Raw genomic sequence first — 22,456 nt, forward strand, 5'->3', positions numbered from 1 at the left:
CTCCACTGCTCAATGTGACTGCCATTTTGGGGTGGCTGGCCATTCCACCAAAAATTGTATCCTTTTGAAACATATGGTATAAAGTCTAATCAAAGAAAAGTTAATAAATTTTGATACCGATGGAAACACGACATCTAATGCCAGTGTTAACCCGTTGCCCACTCATCCAAAAGTATAATTTTAGAGAAGTTAATTGGAATTGCTTACATCTTAAATTTTTTAAGAGTATGAATCTTCTTTTATATACTTAGATTTCATCTTATTTTTCATCATTTTAATAAAGTGATAGATTTGATTCATTGTCATGACATTCCTCTTTTGTATGAAACACCATTATTTGTTTTTACTTTCTCATATCTTTTTTCACATCTATTCTTTGATTTCGAATAATAAATGTTCAAACAGTCGTGACATTAATTCAGGATCTGACTTTGAAAATACTATTTATGATGTTTTGATTGATAAATTTAAGATTGTTGGTTCATTGGGATTGCTGAATAAAAAAAATAAATCTGGTGAAGAGTTTCAAGAGTGATGCAACATATGATGTATGCAATTATTCATTCACAAAACTGCTCTTGGTCAATAAATATTCTTCATTAAGAGTATTCATGTTTGAAATGAGAAATAACCATATTTCTTCTATCTTTCTTTAAAAAAAAGAGTAAAATTATCCTTTACTACCTTATTTAAGCCTGTTGAAAATTTTTTTTAAAAAACCCTGACTAAGGATCACCTCCACACTATGGGGCAAAAGTTGAGAAGTTTGTTTACCCTTAGTATTTTTAGGGGTAAAGCTTTTTTGGGCTTAAGTTTCTTGAAAAATGATGAAAGAAAAAGAAAAAATGAAAGAAAAAACTAATGGGGCAAAATGTCAATGTGCTCCACATTAAGAAATGATCATTAGTTTGATTACCCTTCAAATACAGTTTGGGCCTGTTTCATCCATTTTTTTTCATAACCCTTTATTTTAACCTACGTTACATCCCATAAAAGTCTATTTTAATCAAATGTGAATACTCAAATTAGAGAATCATGAATTGAATTAGGGCATATTTGCTATTGGATTGGTTGAAACTTTAATCAAAGTGTCACTAATACACCACAAGAAAAAGAATAATAAGAAGAAAAGATGAGCAAGAGGTGTTAAAAAAAAGAGAAAAGCAAAAACAAAAAGCAAAAAAAAAAGGGTAAAGAAAAGAGAAAAGAAAAAGAAAAAAAGGAAAATTTAAACTAAAAACCCGAAAGGGCAGTTTAAGTAAAGATAAAAACTAGGAAAAATAATTTCATGTGAAGGTCATAAGAGTAAGATGATTGGCCCAAAGATCAAGGATATTCATGGAATGTGTTTTTGAAACAGAATTCTAAGTTACAGTTCAAAATTGTTTAAACAATCATTATTTTAGATATTGATATCCTAGTTGAACGATCAAGATATTTTGCCTTGGTTCATTTTTTACCACATTTCTTTTCATAAAAACCCACTTTTCTTATCCTTTACCAAATGAATATCCTCTGAATGAATCAAGAAAATGTATCATGCCTATCACTAATTTGAATGATGATAAATAAATGAATGACATTTTTCATAAAGAGTTTTTCATTCGTTTGAAAGAAATCCAAGATGAGATAAATGAAAGGAGCATGAGAAAATGATTTACAATGGGGCAAACAAGGTGACCTAGTGATGAATTCAGTAATAGATTGGTTGACATGACTTATGAGTTATGACCAAATGAGAAAAATAACATAGATTGGTTGACAAAATTTGTTCTAAAATACAGAAAAGTTAAGCAGGAATACATGAGATGGTGGAATCTTGAAAACCTTGTTATCACAATTGAAACTTCATGGCATGATTTAGTAACATCTATATTACACACACTATCTTCACATTTGTATTCTAGATAGGACATGTATTTGCTTTGTCGCATCATCATCTATCACTCATTTTTTACCTTGGCTCAATCTAGATTATTTTTTTGACTCGCGATTTCATCTCGATCATTCATCTTAAATCTCTACTCAGTTCTTATCGCTTTATCTTTTAGACTCGTGATTTCATCCCAGTCATTCATCTTTGACCTTGACTCAGTCCTGATTACTTTATCTTTTAGACTCATGGTTTCATCCTGGTTATTCGATCTTGGCTTAGTCCAAATCATTTTCCTGACTCACGATTTCATCTTGTTCATTCATTTTTTACCTTAACTTGGTTTTGGTTGGTTCATTTTTTTACTCATAGTTTTGTCTCGATCATTCATCTTTGACATCAACTTAGTCTTAGTCACTTTATCTTTTAGACTGATGATTTTGTCTTGATCATCCAATCTCGACTCATTTCAGATCAATTTTTTGACTCGTAATTTCATCCCAATAATTCATCTTTGACCTCGACTCGATCTTGGTCGCTTTATCTTTTAGACTCATGATTTTGTTTCAATTATATGATCTTGGCTCAATTCAATCTCGATCAGTTCTACTTATTGACTTGACTCTTGAAATAGAATGGGTGCCTAGGTCTTTGCATTATCCCTGTATAACAAGGATATACAAACAGGGGCAGTTACAGACACCCATTTGTGTATGGGGTTTATTAAGTTAATTATATTATATTATATTATATTGTGTTATTGTTATTGTTGTTGTTGTTATTATTATTATTATTATCATCATCATCACCACCACCATTATTATTATTTTATTTTTTTAATTTTTTTCTCTTTTTGGTTAATTGACAATCAAATAAGAAATTGAAACTGAAATATGGAATTCAATATAGTCAAAGGCTTTAATTCATAATCAAAGGATATTTGGATCAATCCAGACAAACCAGCAAAAACCTAACTAGGAATTACGCTTGAACAGAACCAATCCAGGCTTGAATCTTGAGATTGGATTCTGTTCGATCCTTAAAAACTCTATTGTGAATTGCCTATAAATTGGATACAAAATAATAGAATAGACAATGATTGATAGACAGAAAAAAAAGGGGTTGATTTTTAAAAAAAAGCTTGAACTGGGCGTTCTGAAGATTTTCTAAGCAGTAGGGAATTTTTTGGATTTTGATTTTGGGAATTCTGGGTTCGATTTGAAGTTTTGGGGTTAGATTTAGGTTTTTGGGGTTTAAATTAAGATTCTGGAGAGTTTTTGAAGAAATATGGGCAAATTTAGTAAATCTAGAAAATTTTGAAATTTTTCTAGAAAAATTTAGGTTTGGGATGAATTTTCAATGAAAGATAAAATTTTTGGTTAAATGTTTTGACGAGGTTTGAGTTTTTTGGCTAGTTTCTAGCCAATTTCCTAGAAACCTGTGCGTTTTTCTAGTTTTCAATTGAATGTTCTTAGGCTATTCTTGATTTTCTAGATAGAAGGTAGAGAAAACTAAACCTAAAGAGAGAGTAGAGGATGTCTAAGGATTAAAGGTTGAGAATTGACTTATATAGCAACCCAAAATGACAGCATTTTGGAGGCCCTTAGACCCGTGCATAACCTGTTGACCCGTGTGTTGACCCACGCGTTGACCTGACCTAAATCGCAGGTTTTCCTTTTTCTATTTTATTGCATTTTTTATTTTATTTTTGATTTATTTTTTATTTTATTTTATTTTATTTTTGGTTTTATTTATTTCATTTTATTAGTTATTTATTTTTTTGAGTGATTTGTCATTTATTAAATATTTTGCAATAATTTTTTTTTTTTGGAAAACAAAAAAAAACAATAAAAAAAAAAATAAAAGAAAAAATCTTTTTATAATAAATTCATGAATTCTACCAAACTATTAGAGAATTTTTATGGATTTAATTTTTAAAATGGAATTCACCAAACTATTGGGAAGTTTCGTAAATGAATTTAAAAAAAAATAAAAGTAATTTTATCCTCCAAACGATTGGAAGATTGATTTTTAAATTGTCTTACCAAACTATTGAAAGATTTAATGAATTTTTTAAAAAATATATAATAAATAAAATTTTATAAGTACTTTTAAAATAAAATCTCACCAAACTATTGAAAGATCTGCATCAAAATAAGTCCTACCAAATCATTGGGGGACTTGCTAATTTTTTTGAATAAAATAAATTAATAAATCTGACGATGGAGTATATTCAGATTAGGACATTAGTCCTCATGAATACTCTTGAGGTGAAAGAATTATTTTAAATTGCTATCAAACTATTGGGATAATTTTAAGACTAATTCTCAATATTTAATATTTTAGTAAAAGCATAAATATTTTTAAGGCTTAAATAATTTGAAATCAAACTGGTACCATATTTGGATGGGCGCTGTGAGGGTGTTATAACCTTTCTCATGCATAATCGTACTTCCAAACTTAAATCTGGTTTCATAGATCATATTTGATTAGGTGGCTAATCATACCTAAGCAAAAAAAGATTTGTGGTGACTCCTTTAATCCATGTCTAGGGATAGCTCTACAGATTTATACGTTATGACAAATACTATAAACCAATGGGATTTGTACCTTATTTGATAACATTTTGCAATTGAAATTACCAATTCCTAATAGCCTAACACATTATAAGATTCATGGATAGCATAATAAACAAAATTTTTAATGCTATGAAATTGAGTAATTATTTAAAATAATACTTTGATTTTGCATATCAAGAATTGGGGTCTTGAAACTAAAGCAAAAACTAAAAATCAAAAGACCTCAATGACAATATACACCTATTTAAGCCAAGCTAAATCTTGACCAGGAGTAGTAGTATTGAAGCTTTGCAAGGCTGAACTTAAAGCCTTAGCATTTTGCATTAATCAAACAACTTTGTCAAAATAAAAATTGAAATGTTTAAATATCAAAATTTAAATTTTAGTCTATTTAAGTCCTTGTAATTCTCATTTTACTCAATAAGAAGTTATCTTCTCTTTCTCCTCTCTTCTGTTCTATTTTGTTTACATTAACATGAGAATTACAAGGATTTAAATAGACTAAAATTTAAATTTTAAATTTTCAACTTTATATCTACCTAACATCCTAATCACCTAAAAATATAAATTTATTAATATTTAACAATTTAGATTTTATAACAAGATCTTGATATTTCTATACTCCCTCTCAAGTTGATGCATAAATGTTAATCATGCCCAACTTGTTGACTAGTGCTTTAAAACCAGGTCTAGACAAACTCTTGGTTAAAATGTCTGTTATTTGTTGCTTTGAGATGATAAATGGCATGCAGATTACTCCACTTTCTAATTTTTCCTTAATGAAATGCCTATCAATCTCAACATGTTTTGTACGATCATGCTGAACTGGATTATTAGCTATGTTGATTGCTGTTTTATTGTCACAAAACAATTTCATAGAAGGTTCTGATTCTAGCTTCAATTCTTCAAGAACTTTTTTTAGCCACATCATCTCCCACACTCCATTAGCCACAGCTCAAAAGTCTACCTCTGCACTACTTCGTGTAATAACATTCTGCTTCTTACTCCTCAAAATGACAAAATTACCCTAAAGAAATACACAATAACCAAAAGTTTATCTTCTATTAGTGATAGAGCCTGCCCAATCTACATCTGTAAAAACTTTCACACTTTTCAAATGGTTTTTCTTGAAAAATAATCCTTTCTTAAGTGTATTATTAAGATATCTTAAAATACTATATACTGCTTCAAGATGTTTTTCATATGGTGAATGCATAAATTGGCTTACAACACTGACTATGAATGCAATGTCTGGCCTTGTATGAGAAAGATAGATTAGTTTTCCTACAAAGTGTTAGTATTTTTCTTTTTCAATTGGCACTCCTTGGGTCTTTCTTCCAAGCTTTTGGTTTAGGTCCATTAGTGTATCACTTGGCCTGTAAGCACTCATTTCAATCTCTTTCAGTAAGTATAAAATGTACTTCCTTTGTGATTCAACAATTTCTTTTTTTAATCTAGCAACTTTCATTCTTAGAAAATACCATAATGGTCTCAAATCTTCGATTGCAAATTATGCTACAAGGCATCTCTTTAATCTAGTTATCTCAACATCATCACTTCTTATAAGGATTATGTCATATATATAGACAATCAAAATTGCAACCTTTCCACCATTAGTATGCTTTATGAACATAGTATGATTCTGTTTATCCTTGACTATAGCCTTGATTCTTGACTATCTTTGTAATCGTTCAAACCATGCCATTAGAGACTGTTTTAAACCATATAAAAACTTCTTTAACTTGCATACTTTAGCCAAAAACTATTTTCAAATCCTGGTGGAGAATCTATAAAGACCTCTTCTTCTAAGTTACCACTAAAAAATGCATTCTTAACATATAATTGATGTAATAACCATTCCAAGTTTATAGCTACGAACAAAAGCACACACACTGTATTTAATTTTGTAACTGGAGCAAATGTTTCTTGGTAGTTTATCCCATATGTCTGTGTAGAACTTTTAGCTACCAACCTTACATAATAATGCTCCAAAGTCTCGTCTGATTTGAATTTTATAGCGAACACCCACTTACATCTCATAGGTATCTTTCATTTTGGCAAGCTAACCTTTTCCCATGTGTCATTTTTCTCTAGAGCCTTCATCTTCTCAAAGATAGCATCCCTCCATTCAAGAATAGTTAGAGCCTCTTGTATGTTCTTAGGAATATCCACACTAGACAACTGTGAGGTAAAAGCATAAAAAAAGAGTGATAGATTTTTATATGACACATACTTAGAAATTGGATGCTTAGTACATGTTCTAACACCTTTCTTAAAAGCAATAAGAACATCTAGAGAATTAAGAATATCAATTTTTTAAGGATTAGATTCATAAGAGGTACCTAGACTTTAAGAAATTATGTTATTGGATTTGGCCTTGTATCAGATTTTTGGCTTTGTAAGGTTGTGATGTCCTTTTTCTTTTGAATATATTTTTTTAAGTAGATAATAAGCTCATAACCTTCTTATTTATTTCTTGAGTTATTCTCTATTCTAGTTTTTATTTCACTTATAAGTAGTGAAGTAGGCTGCTCCACTTCCAAATTTGTAACTCCAAAATCCAAACTCATTAAAGTATCTGGCTGTAGTACAAAATTTGTGTTTTTATCTTCAAGTTCAAATAGCAAGTCTTCACAACTATAGTTATTCTCCCCCATAAGAGGAATGTCAAAAAAACTTTGAGATTAAAAAAAAGTGACATCCATAGCTATAAAAAACATTTTTGTTTGAGGATGAAAATAGTGATACCTTTTTTTTGTTGAAAAGTATCCAAGAAAAACACATTTTATAGCTCATGGGTCCAATTTACTACAATTATGGTTATGCACATGCACGAAAGCAACACATCTAAACACTTTAAAAGATAAATCATATACTAAATGCGACATTGGAAAACATTTTTTAAACATATTTAATGGTGTTTGAAAGTTCAATACTCTTGATGGCATTCTATTAACTAAGTAAGTAGCAGTAAGAATAGCTTCTTTCCATAAGTATTAAGGTACTTTAATTGTAAATATTAAAGAACTAGCTACTTCTAAATGATGTTTATTTTTTCTTTCTGCTACTCCATTATGCTGTAGAGTATTAATATAAGAGCTTTGATGAATAATCCCCTTTTTCAGAAAATGCATTCCAAGAATCTTATTAAATATTCTTTCCCGTTATCACTTTGAAACACTTAAAATTTTTTCTTGAAATTGTGTTTCAACCATATTACAAAAATTTGTGAAAACATGTTCAACATTTTATTTTTCTTTAAGTAGATAAACCAAACAAATCCTTGTATGATCATCAATTAATGTTAGAAACAATCTTTTCTCATAAATTGTTAGTGTTCTACAAGGACCTCACACATCACTATGAACAAGAGTAAATGACTTAGAGGACTTTTAAAGCTGAATAGGAAATGATGCATGATGATGCTTAGCAATTTGACAAATATCACCTTGAAAAAAAGATGGATTTTTATTCTTAAATAAATCTAGAAATAAGGACTTCAAATAGTGAAAGTTAAGATGGCCTAATCTAGTATACTATAACATTATGTCATTTTTACTAGAGACAGAGATTGGCCCAAGACGAGTCGTTTGGGCTTGTCCATACATGGTACTTCCATCTTTAAAATAATAAAGTCTACCACTTTCCTTAGCATTGCCAATCATCCTTATCGAGTTAAATTTCTAAAATTCACAATGAGTTGAGAAGAATTTAGCACAACATTTTAAATCACGAGCTAATTTGTTGATAGATAGCAAATTACAAAAGAGATTTGGAACATGGAGGACATTATGAAGAATAAAAGATATTAAAATGGCTATTGATCCTTTTCCAGCAATTGTTGAAAGGGAACCCTCAGCAATTTTAATTTTTTGATTTCTTACGTATGAGCTATAAGCAAAAAACAATTTAGAACAACCTGTCATATGGTTTATTGCACCAGATTCAATGATCCATAGATAGCTAGTAATGAAGGACACATTAAAAGCAACAACTTAAATATGATTACCTTTTTAAACTAAAGAACAATCGAAAGATACATTGTTTAAGAATTATATGGATTGAAATAGTTTATACAGTTGGTCTAACTATTTTTTACTGAAAAGATATGTTTCTAAGGCTTTTACTTATTCCTTGACACCTATTTGAAATGCTTTTGATTCATGGTTGAACGATAGTGGCTTTCAATTCTATGGTTTCCTATGTAATTCCCAACATGTATCTCTTGTATGCCATGGCTTACAGCAATGATCACATCACATTTTCTTATTTCTTTTATTTTTCCATGTTTGTCTAAATTGATTATAAGACTGGGTTTTAGTGGTGAGAGTAAAATCTTCAGTAGCAGGTTGGTTATTTTCTCCTAACACCACTTTTCATTGGCTTTTTGCTCTTATTACTTTAGCAAACACTTCATAAAGAGTTGACAGTGGTTTTTTGTCAAAAATTTGACCTCTAACCTCATCTAGGTTCTTGTTCAGCTCTGCCAAAAAACATATACTTTGTCATTTTCCATCATTTTCATGTATCTTATGCTATCATTTGCACACTCCCAATCTTTCTTATAACACAAGTCTAATTCTTGCCCTAATGCTTTCATCTCATTGTAATATTTTGTCACTTCTCGATCATCTTGTTTAGAATACCATAGTTTAGTCTTCAACTTAAAGATTTCAAATGAGTTTTCCAAATCAGAGTATGTCTCTCAAGCTGTTTCCCATACTTCTTTTACAATTGGTAAAAACAAATAGGTTTTTTCTAATTATTAGCTCCATGGAATTTACTAGCCATACAATCACTAAAGAATTCTCAGATCTTCATGTCTTCAATGTTATGTCATTGCTAGCTAATTTTTTTGTCTCACCTATCAAATGGTTGAGCTTTCCCTTACCATAAATCATGAGCTTCATTAATTGTGTCCATTTTAAATAATTTTTATCATTTAGTTTGTGAATAGTCAATTGGATAGATGGATTTTTAAATCCATTAATATTTACAATAGAAACACATTCGCTAACAGCACCTGCAGATGTTGTGCCCTTTTCTCTGATCATGGTTGTTTTGTCCATCACAATTTTCAAGTGAAATGCCTATGCTTTGATATCATGTAAACAGAATAGAATAAAACAAAAGGGAAAGAGAAAATAACTTGTTATTAATTAACATGAGAATTACAATGATTTAAATAAACTAAATTTTAAAATTTAAACTTTATATCTACTAAACAACCTAATCACCTAAAAATTCAAATTTGTTAATATTTAACAGTTTAGATTTTATAATAAGATCTTAATATTTCTACAGTAAAAAATTATAACAGGTTTAAAGTAGCAAATAAAAACAAGGATATTGTTAGAAGATCACTATTCTATTGAAATTGCATTATAAATCTCCTTAAGGGATAAAGGGAACAACTTAATATAACAGCTCCTAAGTGTCTCTTATCTTTGGCCATTGTAGTTTAGACTTTTTTGCATTGGTAAACAAAACATATGCTTCCCCACTTGGCCTCCCCCATTAATTTAATACCATATGAATTACATATTTGATAATAAAAAATCTTTAAATAACTCCATTATATCATCTTTTCTTACAAAAAATGGCAACTCCCTTAATCTCAATATCTCTGTATGTTTAGCTGAGTCCTTTGCTTCATCATTAGATTTGGTCGTAGGGACATTTCTACAAGGTGAACCACCATGAGCATCTACCACTTCATTAGCTATTGCTTTAAAATATTCTTGTCTTTTACTTTTGAAAACCTTTACATATCTTCTACCATGTTTTGCTTATTCTTCTTCTAAAAGGCAAAATCAACTTGAAAAGGATAACTTAAAATGCAAAAAGCTTCACCAATGAACTTACTATTTTTATGGATAAAAAGGACATCAACTATGTCCAAACCATGAAAAAACCCAGCCACATCAACCTTCATGCAATTAAAAGGAAAACCACAAAGTCAAACAACAGGGAAAGGTAGAGGTTAGCTTACATATGAATAAGGACCAAGAGAGGCACTTTACATAAAGCTTGAAACTAAAGAAATGACATAGAACGAAAGACCTTGATCAATTATCCACTGATGTTTTGCACCTATTTCACACCTATAAGCTCCATTTGTATATTTACTTTAGTTTATAAAAATCATGAAATAAATAAGACTAGCTAATACTTAAATAGATATTGATTTATTCTTTAGCATTGGCAATTAAACTTAACTAAAATAGCAATGCAAGGATGAAAGCTTACTTGTTTTTTAATATTCCAAAGAAAAATGAAAAGTATATTGTATGACATTGTTAATTTTATATAAAGTTATAGCTAATCACATCTAAAATCTAGGCAAATATCAAATGTTTCATCTATTTGGTTTTAATTGCCTTTGATTTTTCGTTACATGTAATCCAAACGACTCATTGATTGCTTGTTATATATTTTAAACAAATAAAATCACCCACTAATTGTCAGATTTTTAAGGAGTAAACTCCATAACTATAATATTTCCAAAAAATGCTCAAATTGTGTTTTTGCTTAATCAGAGAATGTGCTCTCCTCTAATAAATTGCAATAAAATATGAAGGCTTCCAATTGGTGAAAAGCTACCCTGAGGCTATAAATGATAAACTTCTACTTCCAACATTTCTTAAGGGTTTCAAACTCTAACGTGATTTTAACATATCCACTCTGTTTTTCCCTTAAAACTAGAACCTTTTTCATTTTCTAAGCTACCAACATTCCATGCACATCATTATAGACTCGATAACAATAACATTCATAGAAAAAAATTGCATTCATTAACTACATTTCTACTTTCACCTATCTAAATGAAATTGCATTTTTAATCTCTTTCTTACTCTTTTTCCCTTACATTTAACTTTTCTCCTACTCTATTAGCATATCGCTATTAATGCAGCTCATCTCTTAAAAAACCCTATAAAAGATGCATCATTTATCACACTTAACATAAAAGTCATCACTTTCAAATACTAATCGCAAGATCCCACCATTTTGATATACTTAACATCATAGCCCTAACAATGGTCCCTTATTTTACAAAATGAGCAAAGGTATTACAGGATTAAAACCAATATAAACTTTGCCAAATTCACTTATACAACTATTCTTGAGCCAAACAACTAATTTTCAACAAAATTTTTTTGGCCTTCCATTCTTACATCAATCTATTGCCTGCAATGTCTAACATGAATAGATGTTTCTATCATTGTCCATTCTAAATATGTATGCATGCATTGTAAGGTGGTCATGGGATCATGGAGATAACTGTTATATATGTAGGCTAGATGCATAATAAACAATAAGATAACATCTTACTGTTTGAGAAAGTTACTTGTTAAGCTGTATTTAGAGCCTAGTTGCCTAAAACCGATGATTAGATTCAGTCCTTTTTCCATTAATGCTATATTAATGTGCTTTTTTCTATATGGTACAGAACAAACTATCACAAACAACATAGACTTCTACCTTAAAGATCCTTGTATCTCTTTTACAATTCATTAACTTTTTAGGTAGTCAAGATGACAAAGAGATTCTATATTTTATAAGCCTAAGCATTACTAGTCAATTTCATTGACAAAAAGTCACTCCATATATAATGCACCTGAGAAAGTTTATGTGCAAGTGTATTATAGGAAGAAGCTTGTTTTCTCTAAATGAATTTATACTTGAGAAGTTGGGATCAAATCACGTATAATCCATAATATAAGATCTAAAGACAATTATGCCCCAAATAAAGTGTTTATTACAGCCTTTTAGCCCATATTCTATTATTTTACCAGAAACAAACTCCTTGATAAGTATTTTTATAGTGGTGTCCCACTTTGCAGTTGTTTCAAAAATTATATTCGTCTTTTTTTACCCTATGTTAAGAGCTATCAATTGTATTCTAAATAGAGAAAAATTTAGATAGATCAAAATGAAAATTAAAAAGAAATTGAAAATAGTGGTCTTAGGCTTTTTTATGGTTGTGGTATGGTATCATTGCCATAGATTTACCTTTGGTGTAAAAAGTTTTGTGAAGTAGTGCTTCTCAAATGCAAGTGTGATGCACTAAGGCCCTAAGATGACTTGGGTGCTAAAAAATGTATGGTTGAGTGCTGGACTAATATGCATGGTTAGTTTAAAATTAATGAAAATGTGGTGCATAGAATAACCTAGACATGGCAAGATGTGTTGGTTGAATGTTGGCTCAAGGGTACATTGACAGATGAAAGAGTTAACATGATTTACCTAAAGAGAGGAGTTGTGTTGATCATAACTCCCAAGTGAACCTAGAAGATTAGTTAAGGTTCAAGTGTGACTACATTATCTCAGATTAGTTATAAGTGGGATCTAAATGTGGCATGCATTTATATACAAATGTGATGAATTTGTCAATTTAATCATTACAACTATTGACAGGACAAAGAAAAAGGTACAATGCACAAGAAAATTAAAAAAAATAGTATTTAGAAAAGGGAATAAGGACAAGAAAAAAAACAAGACCATCAGGAATGTTGAGTTGGTAAATTCCAATTAATTAGCTCTAAAATCATTATTATGCTGAAATTAGTTAGCTATAACTATATCTCAAGTTTAGATAACTAATTGGAATTTGCCAACTCAGCATTCCTAACGGTCTTAACTTGCTTTTTATCTTTATTCCTTGATAAAGGTATTCTATATTTTAAGAGCAACAACATTTTTTCCCTACAGAAAGTGACTCAACATACCAAAAGGGTAATTTTGGTCAATCGATCGAGCTAAAGTGATGAGCTAACTTGATTTCTCAAAGCATTCCTCATTTAGGCAAGTGTAACAATCCACCTAATTCTCACCTAACCAAATTAACATGTCACTGAAGCACTATGAGTTAAAATGCCATATCATGTCGGCTCTGACCACTTCAGCTTAAAGTCAGTCACTTAAGGTCAAGTCTTATAGATCTGGTCATGTCATGCGACAATTATTAATATATTTTCTTTCTCCAACTTAAGACAAACATACCTCTCATTTTTCTATTTTCTTATTTGTTCTCTTTCTCTTCTCCTTGAGTTAAGTGTCAAAGCACAAATGTTGGAGACACCTTCAACCTTTATTCTTGATCCATCTATGTTACTAATTTTAAGTGCATTATCTTTGACCTGAACTATGTACAAAAATTCCTCTTTTCTAGATATTACCTTCCATAACTTCTTTATGCATTGTACTTCTTTTTCCATCATTCCATTAATTATCGTGCCAGTGACCAAATTCATCGTAGGAACTTTTGGAATGCTTTTTAATAGTTGGAGGTTGGGTTACCTTTCCAACATTGAGAATATCCTAGAAAAAAGTCATTATACTCAAAACTCTTAAAGTACTATGTAAACCTACAAACACAAGCAAATTAAAAGTGTAAAATACATAAAATGAGTAGAAAAGTAGACAAATTTAATAATCAAGATAGACAACAAATTGTTCTTTAACGTCTTTGAAATAAGCTTTAAATACTGAAAATAAAAGAATTAGTTCAAGAACTTATTATCTTAAACCATTTAAGCTCTAAGCCTATCTCTTTCTTTTCTTCTTTAATCACAACCAAAAATTTGAAATTTAGACAGCCTAACTAAAAGTCTTGAGTAACAATCCCTACGAAAAACAAAAACTTAAAAAATAACACATAAGTATTAAATTCATCAATCCAAACTATAAAATTCTTGGAGAACAGACTTAACAAACAAAACCCAAAAAAGAAAAGCACAAATATGGCTCAAAGAAACAAAAAAAAAAAGTGAAGTAAAATTTTACTCTCTGTAGAACATGTTGAAATCTTTTTTAAGTGAAAAGGTGAAGGAAAAGAACTGTGATAATCTTGTGATAATGCTTTAGCGGTTGAACAAGTTATAAGAATGGTGGGAAGAAAATCAGAAAAGGGGAAGCGCTCAAAGTCCAAATCCTAGATTTGATAATTTTCATATTTTGGTGAAATTTGTGACTATTTAAGAAAAGGGAACCCATGTTGACAAGTCTTTAGATCTTATGCTTTAAAGTTTACCATGCTTTAAAATAACAATGTTGTGTCTTTCTTTGTTTGATTTTTTTTTTCCTTTGAATGGTGTTCTTTGTTTTTCTTGTGATTCTTGTCTAAAATTCACTCTTGTTATGGATTGAACTGAGATAAAATTGACAAATGTTTATGGGCTTCATTTAATTGTCAGTATAGATTGAAGTCAACATTAATCAACCGTGTGACCTAACAGGTGATAAGCTTGATAGAAAATAGTAAAAGCTTCATAAGTAAGACTATGACAAAGAATGAACAAGAATCACTTAGAGATAAGCTGAAAGCTTACAACAAAATAGGTGAATACGAAAAAAAAGATGGTGATGTCAGTTATTAATCTATTGGTACAATTATTAATCTATTGGCTAGAAATACTCAGTAACTTTATATTTTTTTTACAGTTTATACAATAGCTATATTTAAATAATTTATTGGCTGTAACTAATTTTCATAAATGGAAAGATATTTTCTCCTCCCAATCCTTCTCTATTCTCTTCTTAGTCTCTTTAATTTTTCTTTGTTTTATTCTTAGTCTCTTTAATTCTCTCTATTCTCTTGTTAATCTCTAAAATCCTAACCAAGTTACAATTGAGTCATGACAAATTGGTATCAGAGTAGGTTGCAATCTCATATCAATGCTGAAAAAGAGTAGGAAACAACTCTCCAAGGCTGAAAACACTTGATTGAATAGTTTACATGAACAATCCAAAATATCTTAACGCAATTGGAGGACATGAAGGCAACAAATACCTCTATGTCAAAACTATAGAAAGATAAAAAAAAAAAGAGTTGAAAATCAAGACGGCTAAAAATCATAATAGTTTGACAAAGATGATAGAATCCTTACTACTAAAAGAGGAATCTTTAACCTAGCCAGATCCAGAAGGAAAGAAGCATGTTGGTAGTTCTCATTTGGTTTCATTGGTGCAAAGCAAAAAATAGGATAAGAATCCTATTGAGATAACTATTATTTATTAATATAATAAGTTTAGCTATAAACCTAATGATCCAGGGTTACTACCAAAACTTCAATAGGATAGTAACCTTAATAATATACATAATAGCATGATGGCAGCCAAACATATTGAAGCTTCATATGGAACTAACTAACCCTAGGCTAAAATGCCTTTACCTTATGACCAAAATCAAACTTCCATTGTTCGAAGGTGAGAATCCTATAGGATGGTTAAAAAAATGTCAAAAGTATTTTACAATTTTTATAGTGTCAGATCATTAGAAAATGTAGATAGCTATAATATATTTAACTACAATAGAAGAAATCTTATTTGATGGATACTTAATGCAAAAATCAAGATTTACATGGTAAAAATTTTCTAATGCTTTCTGTCAGAGATTTTGTGACAAGACCTATTCGGATGTGATTGAGAAATTTAACAAGCCAACTCAAAATACCATAGTGGAAGAATATCAAGAGAAATTTAAAGAGCTCAGGCCATGCATGCTTCAAAATAATCTTCATTTGGATAAGTTATTTTTTGTATCTAATTTTACAAGTGGCCTAAAAGAATATCTCAACCCAAAAGTTAAGACTAGCGAGCTTTTGACTTTAGCAGTAGCCTATAGGCAAACTAAGTTACACCATCTAGCCTTGAAAGTTGAATATAAAAAAAATAGACCATCTACAAACCCAATTCCACCAATAACACCTATACTCTTTCAAGAACCATTATAACCCTTAGTCTCAACCACAAAAAGTCACCTCCAATACAACATCAACTACATAGAAGGAAACTCTCTTGGAGCAGAGAAGATTACAGAATTTGTGCTTTAAATATGGTGAAAAATTCTTTCCTGGCCATATTTGCAAGAACAAGTAGTTGAACTCCATCATGGTAGAAGAATTTTTAGAAGAAAAGAATGACGATAAAGAACCGATTGACAATATTCAAGATATCCATAATGAAGTAGACCAAGGGGATGGTAATTTGAAAATCTTTATCAATACTAATAGGTAGCACTAGGTACAACATGCTAAAGATAAAAAGAAATATGAAGAGAAAACCTTTGAATATACTTATAGACATTGGGAATACTTATAGTTTTGTGACTCCTAGATTGGCTAAAGATACGGTGAAGTTGATGTGTACTAATCATTTGGCTATAACTGTGGATAATGGTAAGAGGTTGTATAGCACAGTCAAATGTAAACAGTTTGAATGGATAATGCAAAGGCATAAATTTGCTTATGATTTAAGAGTTGTGGCATTAAAGGTAGTGACATGGTGCTTGGAGTTGATTGGATAAGGAAATATAGTCCTCTTCTATTTGATTTCAATGACATGTCAATGAGTTTCAAAAAAGAAAAATAAGAAGTTACATTATAATGTGGTCCCAGTAAAACTAGCCTAAAGCTTATTTCTAGAGATAAATTACAAAAGTTAGCCTATAAAGATCCTGAGATGTTGAGAAAAATGTTCATGATTAGTGAAAAGTGTGATAATGTGGAAGCACCAGCTATGCTTGAGCCAATAATAGCTTCTTATAAGGACATATTCAAAGATCCTACAGGATTACCACCAAAAAGAGTGCAAAATCATAGCATACCCTCAAAACCAGGCTTTCAACCTATTAGCCTAATTCCCTGCAGATTCAACCATTATCAAAAGAATGAGATCGAAAGGCAAATAATAGAAATGTTGTCTTCCTCTGTCATACAAACCAATAAAAGCCCATGTACTTTTCCATGTTTGTTAGTTAAGAAAAATGATAGCACTTGAAAGATATGTATCAACTATAAACAATTAAATGCAGTTACAGTGAAAAATAAATCTCCTATACCTATAGTAGAAGACCTCTTGGATGAGCATAAAAAAGCCCATTACTTATCAAAAATAGACTTTAGATCAAGATACTAATAGATAAGGGTAAAAGAAGATGATATTCATAAGACAACCTTCAAAACTCATCAGAGACATTACAAATTTAAGGTGATGCCATTTGAATTTGCCAATGCACCCGTAACCTTTTAGTCTCTCATGAATAATATATTTACTCTTTACTTGAGAAAATTTATGTTAGTATTTTTTAATGATAATCTTGTTTATAGTTCTAACTTGAGAGAACATGTAGAGCATTTAAACATTATATTTATAATACTGAGAAAGAACACATAATGTGCAAAAAGAAGCAAGTGTTTCTTTGGTCAAAGGCAAGTTGAATATTTTAGGCATATTATATCAACTAAAAAGGTATCTATAGATCCTATTAAGATAGAAGAAATGCAAAATTGGTCACAGCCTAAAAACCTTAAGTTTTTAAGGGGATTTCTTAGATTGACTAGATATTATAGAAAGTTCATAAAAACCTATGAGAAAATCAATAAGCTACTGATAAATATACTTAAAAAAATTGGTTCAAGCAGACACCTGCAGTAATATCAGCTTTTAATCAACTCAAAGAGGTCTTGTGTTCTACCTCTATCCTGGCATTGCCTGATTTCAATAAAACTTTTATATTAGAAACTGATGCTAGCAACAATGGAATTATAGCTATTTTCTCCCAAGATGGAAAGCCAATAACTTACTTAAGCAATACTCTAGGTACTAGACATAAATACCTTTTTATTTATGAAAATGAGTATCTATCCATATTAATGGTAGTAACAAAATGAAGACACTACTTGGAAGAAAAACCATTCATTATCAAGATAGATCATAAAGCCTTAAAATATTTGCTTAAGCAAAAGTTGATTACCACCATTTAAAAAAGAAGACTAACCAAATTACTTGGGCTAGATTACTTTATACAGTATAGAAAGGGCAAGATGAATTTAACAACAGATGCCTTATCTAGGCAACATGAAGAGAAGGTACAAAGTTATAACTTGTAATCCATTACATTTATACTAGAATGGGTAAAGGAGATCTAGTATAGCTATAATGGTGATACAATGGCACAACAGCAAATTAAGGCTTCTATCATCCATCATCTTGATAATTATCACAATTCATTCAACAATGGAGTTTTGAATTTAAAGGAAATATATATATAGGTAATAGTGGGCAATTAAGAGAGAAAATTTTACAAGCCTTGCTGATTCATCTCAATGGGCCATTCCAAATTCAAGCCACTTACCACAGACTTAAACTGAATTTTTATTGGCCTAGGATGAAAAAATAAGTCTGTAAGTATATTCAATAGTGTGATACTTGTCAAAGGAACAAAGATAAGCATGTTCCTTATCCTGGTTTTCTATAGACCATTCCTATACCACAACAAGCCTAAGATGTAATCAGCATGGATTTTGTTGCAAGATTGCCCTTATCTCAAAAAATTAGCTATATTATAGTGATAGTGGATAAATTCACTAAGTATAGTCACTTTCTTCTTTTATCCCATCCTTTTACAGTTACGAAAGTAGCTAAAATATATTTCAGCCAAGTTCATAAATACGTAGGGCTCAAGAATTGCTATTTTTGATAGAGATCCAGTCTTCACTAATTTATGTTAGCATGAGTTGATGAAATTATTAGAAACCATAGTTTATCTGAGTACAACTTACCATACAAAATCTGATGGGCAAACCGAGAGGGTTAATCAATGTTTGGAGTAATATTTGCAGTGTATGTATTTTTTCAAGCCTAAGAGTTGGGTTCAATGGCTACCAGTAGCTAAATGGTGGTATAATACAAACTATCACACTTTTCTGGAAATGTCTCCATTTCAAGCTTTGTATGGCTATAAATAACCAACCTTAGTATGGGATGCAAGTAGTCAAGCAAAAGTAGTAAATATGAAAAAATTATTAAAAGATAGAGAACAAGTCAGTAAGTTGATGGTTGATCAGTTGAATAAAGCTCAATAGAGGATAAAATTGTATGCTAATAGGAAAAGAAGTGAAAGAGAGTTTCAGGTGGGAGATGAAGTGTATTTAAAACTCTAACCTTATAAACAAACCTCTTTGGCACTTTGAAAAAGTCTAAAACTTTCATCCAGATATTATGGTCCATATCCTACATTAGCCAAGATTGGTTCAGCTGCTTATAAATTGCAGTTACCTCTTACTTCTAAGATTCATCCAATGTTTTATGTCAACTTGTTAAAAAAGAAGTTAGGAAACAAGGTTGTTCCCAACCTAGCTCCACTAGAAACAATTAAGGATAGGCAACCACTTGTATATCTTACTGCTGTGATTGATAAACAAATGTTTAAGAGACACAATAGGGCTATCACCCAACTCTTGGTGGTATGGTCCAATTTAGGTCTTGATAATGGAATTTGGAAAGATTATACAATATTGAAGTCACAGTTTCCAAATTTTGATCCTTAGGGACAAGGATCTAAGGAAGAGAAGGGTATTGTAATTAGCTTGATAGAAAAGAACAAGAGTAGCATGAGTAAGACTATGGCAAAAAATAAATAGGAATCGCTGAGAGATAAGTTGAAAGCTTATAACAGAATGGGTGAATACGAGAAAAAAGATAATGATGTCATTATTAATTTATTGGGATCAGTTATTAATCTATTTGCTAGGAATACTCTGTAACTTTGTATTTTTTTTACAATTTTGTATGACATTTTCACAATAGTTGTATTTAAATAATTTATTGGTTGTGACTAATTTTTATAAATTGAAAGATATTTTCTCCTCTCAATCCCTCTTTATTCTCTTCATAATCTCCTTAATTCTCTTTTGTTCTCTTCTTAGTCTTTTCAAATCTCTTTGTTCTCTTCTTAATCTTTAAAACCCTAACCAAGTCACAACTGAGTCATGACACAACAATATGATTCATTCTTTATTTCATTTTTACACATTTGAGTTTCATTTTCTTCATTCCATTTATGAGTTGGTATTAAAGATTGATTCTTATATATTATTCACTTTATCTCATTTTGTTTGTTATTTTTTTTAATGTTCCAAAATTATTTTTTTTTAATAATAAGATGTCTTATTTTTATATTTTAAAATTATTTTTCATATTTTTTATTTTTTGTTATTAAAAATTATAAAACTTCATATTTATTAAAAAAATAAATTTAATATTATATAAACTAAAATAAATAAAATTTTAATTTTGTAAAAGTTAATGACGATAAAATTTTAGAAAAAGAGAAAGTATATAAAACTAAAACTCTAATAACAATACTAGTAAACATTTTTGTAAATATATGAATTGAAAAGGGGAGAATTGATCTTAACTCTATATAAAAAAAAAGTACATTATTTTTCCTAAATCAAACGTTAAGATCAATTATAAAATTTTTGAGTAATTATGTATAGATCAAGCGTTTTTCAAGAGTTGTATTTTTAAAAAATTAAAGGTTTAAATATAAAAAATTATTAAATAATAATTATTTAAATCTTTATTATTTTATTATAATTAATTGAGACTTTAAATATTTATTTTATCTAATTGAGTCATTAAATATCTATTTTCATTCAATTACCTTGATTTGTAATTTATTCTTATTTTTATGCAGAGAGACTATTGACATCCTTTTAAAAAGGTTTAGAACTATCATAAAACAATTTAAATAATAGGATGAAAAATAAAATCTAAATAGAATGTTTGGAATTATAAATGGATTTTATCTTACAATATACTAATAGTGTTAATACTTCGTTTGAAGATTTAAATTTGATTCTCATTATTAATAATTTTTTTTATAAATAATATATAAATTTAAAGTAAATAGCATGCGTGATCCTTAAATTTTGAGTCAAATTTTATATTAATCTTTAAACTTTTAAAAAATTCTAATTAAATCCTCAATTATCCAAATGTTATCAATGTAGCCCTCCATTTACTAAACCATTTAAATTGAAGGAAAATCTAGCTTGGCATAACATAAATCTAGCATGACATGACATATATGCTTACAAAGTTGTATTATGTGTAAGGTTAATATTCTATCCTTGATTTTAAGCAAAAGAATTCTTGGCCAAAGGAGGAATCAAACAATTAAAGAGACAAATAACAAGCAACCAAAGATAGAAGCAATCAAGCACACATTAAACAATACACAGAAAAAGCAATTTGGCAACAAACATTCAAGCAATTCAAAAGCAAATTCAATTAACCTCCAAACAAAAAATTCACCAAACCCGTACCCAGAAACCCACCAAAAATCACCACCCAATCAAGTTACAATCTCCAATTTAGCACAAAACCCACAACACTAGCAAGCAAACCCAAAATCATCCATTCTCACAACTCACAAGTAACTACACTTGATAATTAACCATCAACTAAACTAGTTTGTAGAAAATTAAGGGTTTCACCTTATAAAACAGAACTCATTATGATTAAACAAAAACTAAATGCTAAAAGACAGTATCATAAAAGAAAGGTCTGGTAACAAATTTTTTAAAAGTCTAGTGGTTCTATTTGGGTTTTTCAAACAGAAAAAAGAATGGCCAAATTCGTTGAGATTTGGGTTGTAGCCGGGTCTCGATCAATGAAGAGAAGAAGGGATTTGAAAAAGGTTTCTAGCATAAGCACGAAGATTGAGGTGGTCATTGGCGAAATCGATGGTCGACAATGGAAGCGGTGGATGGCTTTATGGTGGTACATATTGGCTTTTGGATTAATACTGTTAATATTGATTATGCTTGAAAAAGAGGAAATTTAGAGAGAGGTTGGACAGGAAAATGAAGCTTAAAACCAAAAACTGTTGACTTTAAAAATTTTTACTTCATACAAACGGTGTCATTTAAGGCTGAAAACAATGGGCCACACCTATTCAACCCATGTGGAAAGCCCACAATATATCTATCCTTGATTGTAAGGTTACATGTCATGTCATGCTAGATTTTTGGTCAATTTTAGATGGTACAACAAACAGAAAGATTATATTGATACACGTTTAGGCAATTGAAAACTTAATTATAACTTTTTAAAATTTAAGAACAATATAAAATTTGGCTCAAAATTTAGGGATCATGCATGTTAATTGCTCATAAATCTAATTTAAAATCTTTTTAAAACAAAATTTATTCTC

At 29.8% G+C, this 22,456-nt stretch overlaps 1 pseudogene; it reads right to left on the reverse strand.

Moving 5' to 3' along the window:
• Nucleotides 1–9,815: 9,815 nt before the first annotated feature.
• LOC149518413 (uncharacterized) lies at nucleotides 9,816–14,252 on the reverse strand (annotated as a pseudogene).
• Nucleotides 14,253–22,456: the final 8,204 nt, after the last annotated feature.

The sequence above is a fragment of the Durio zibethinus genome, chromosome 6 (genome assembly GCF_047325235.1).
Source record: "Durio zibethinus cultivar Kanyao isolate XHJ-2024 chromosome 6, ASM4732523v1, whole genome shotgun sequence".
In the NCBI taxonomy this organism is placed as follows: Eukaryota; Viridiplantae; Streptophyta; class Magnoliopsida; order Malvales; family Malvaceae; genus Durio; species Durio zibethinus.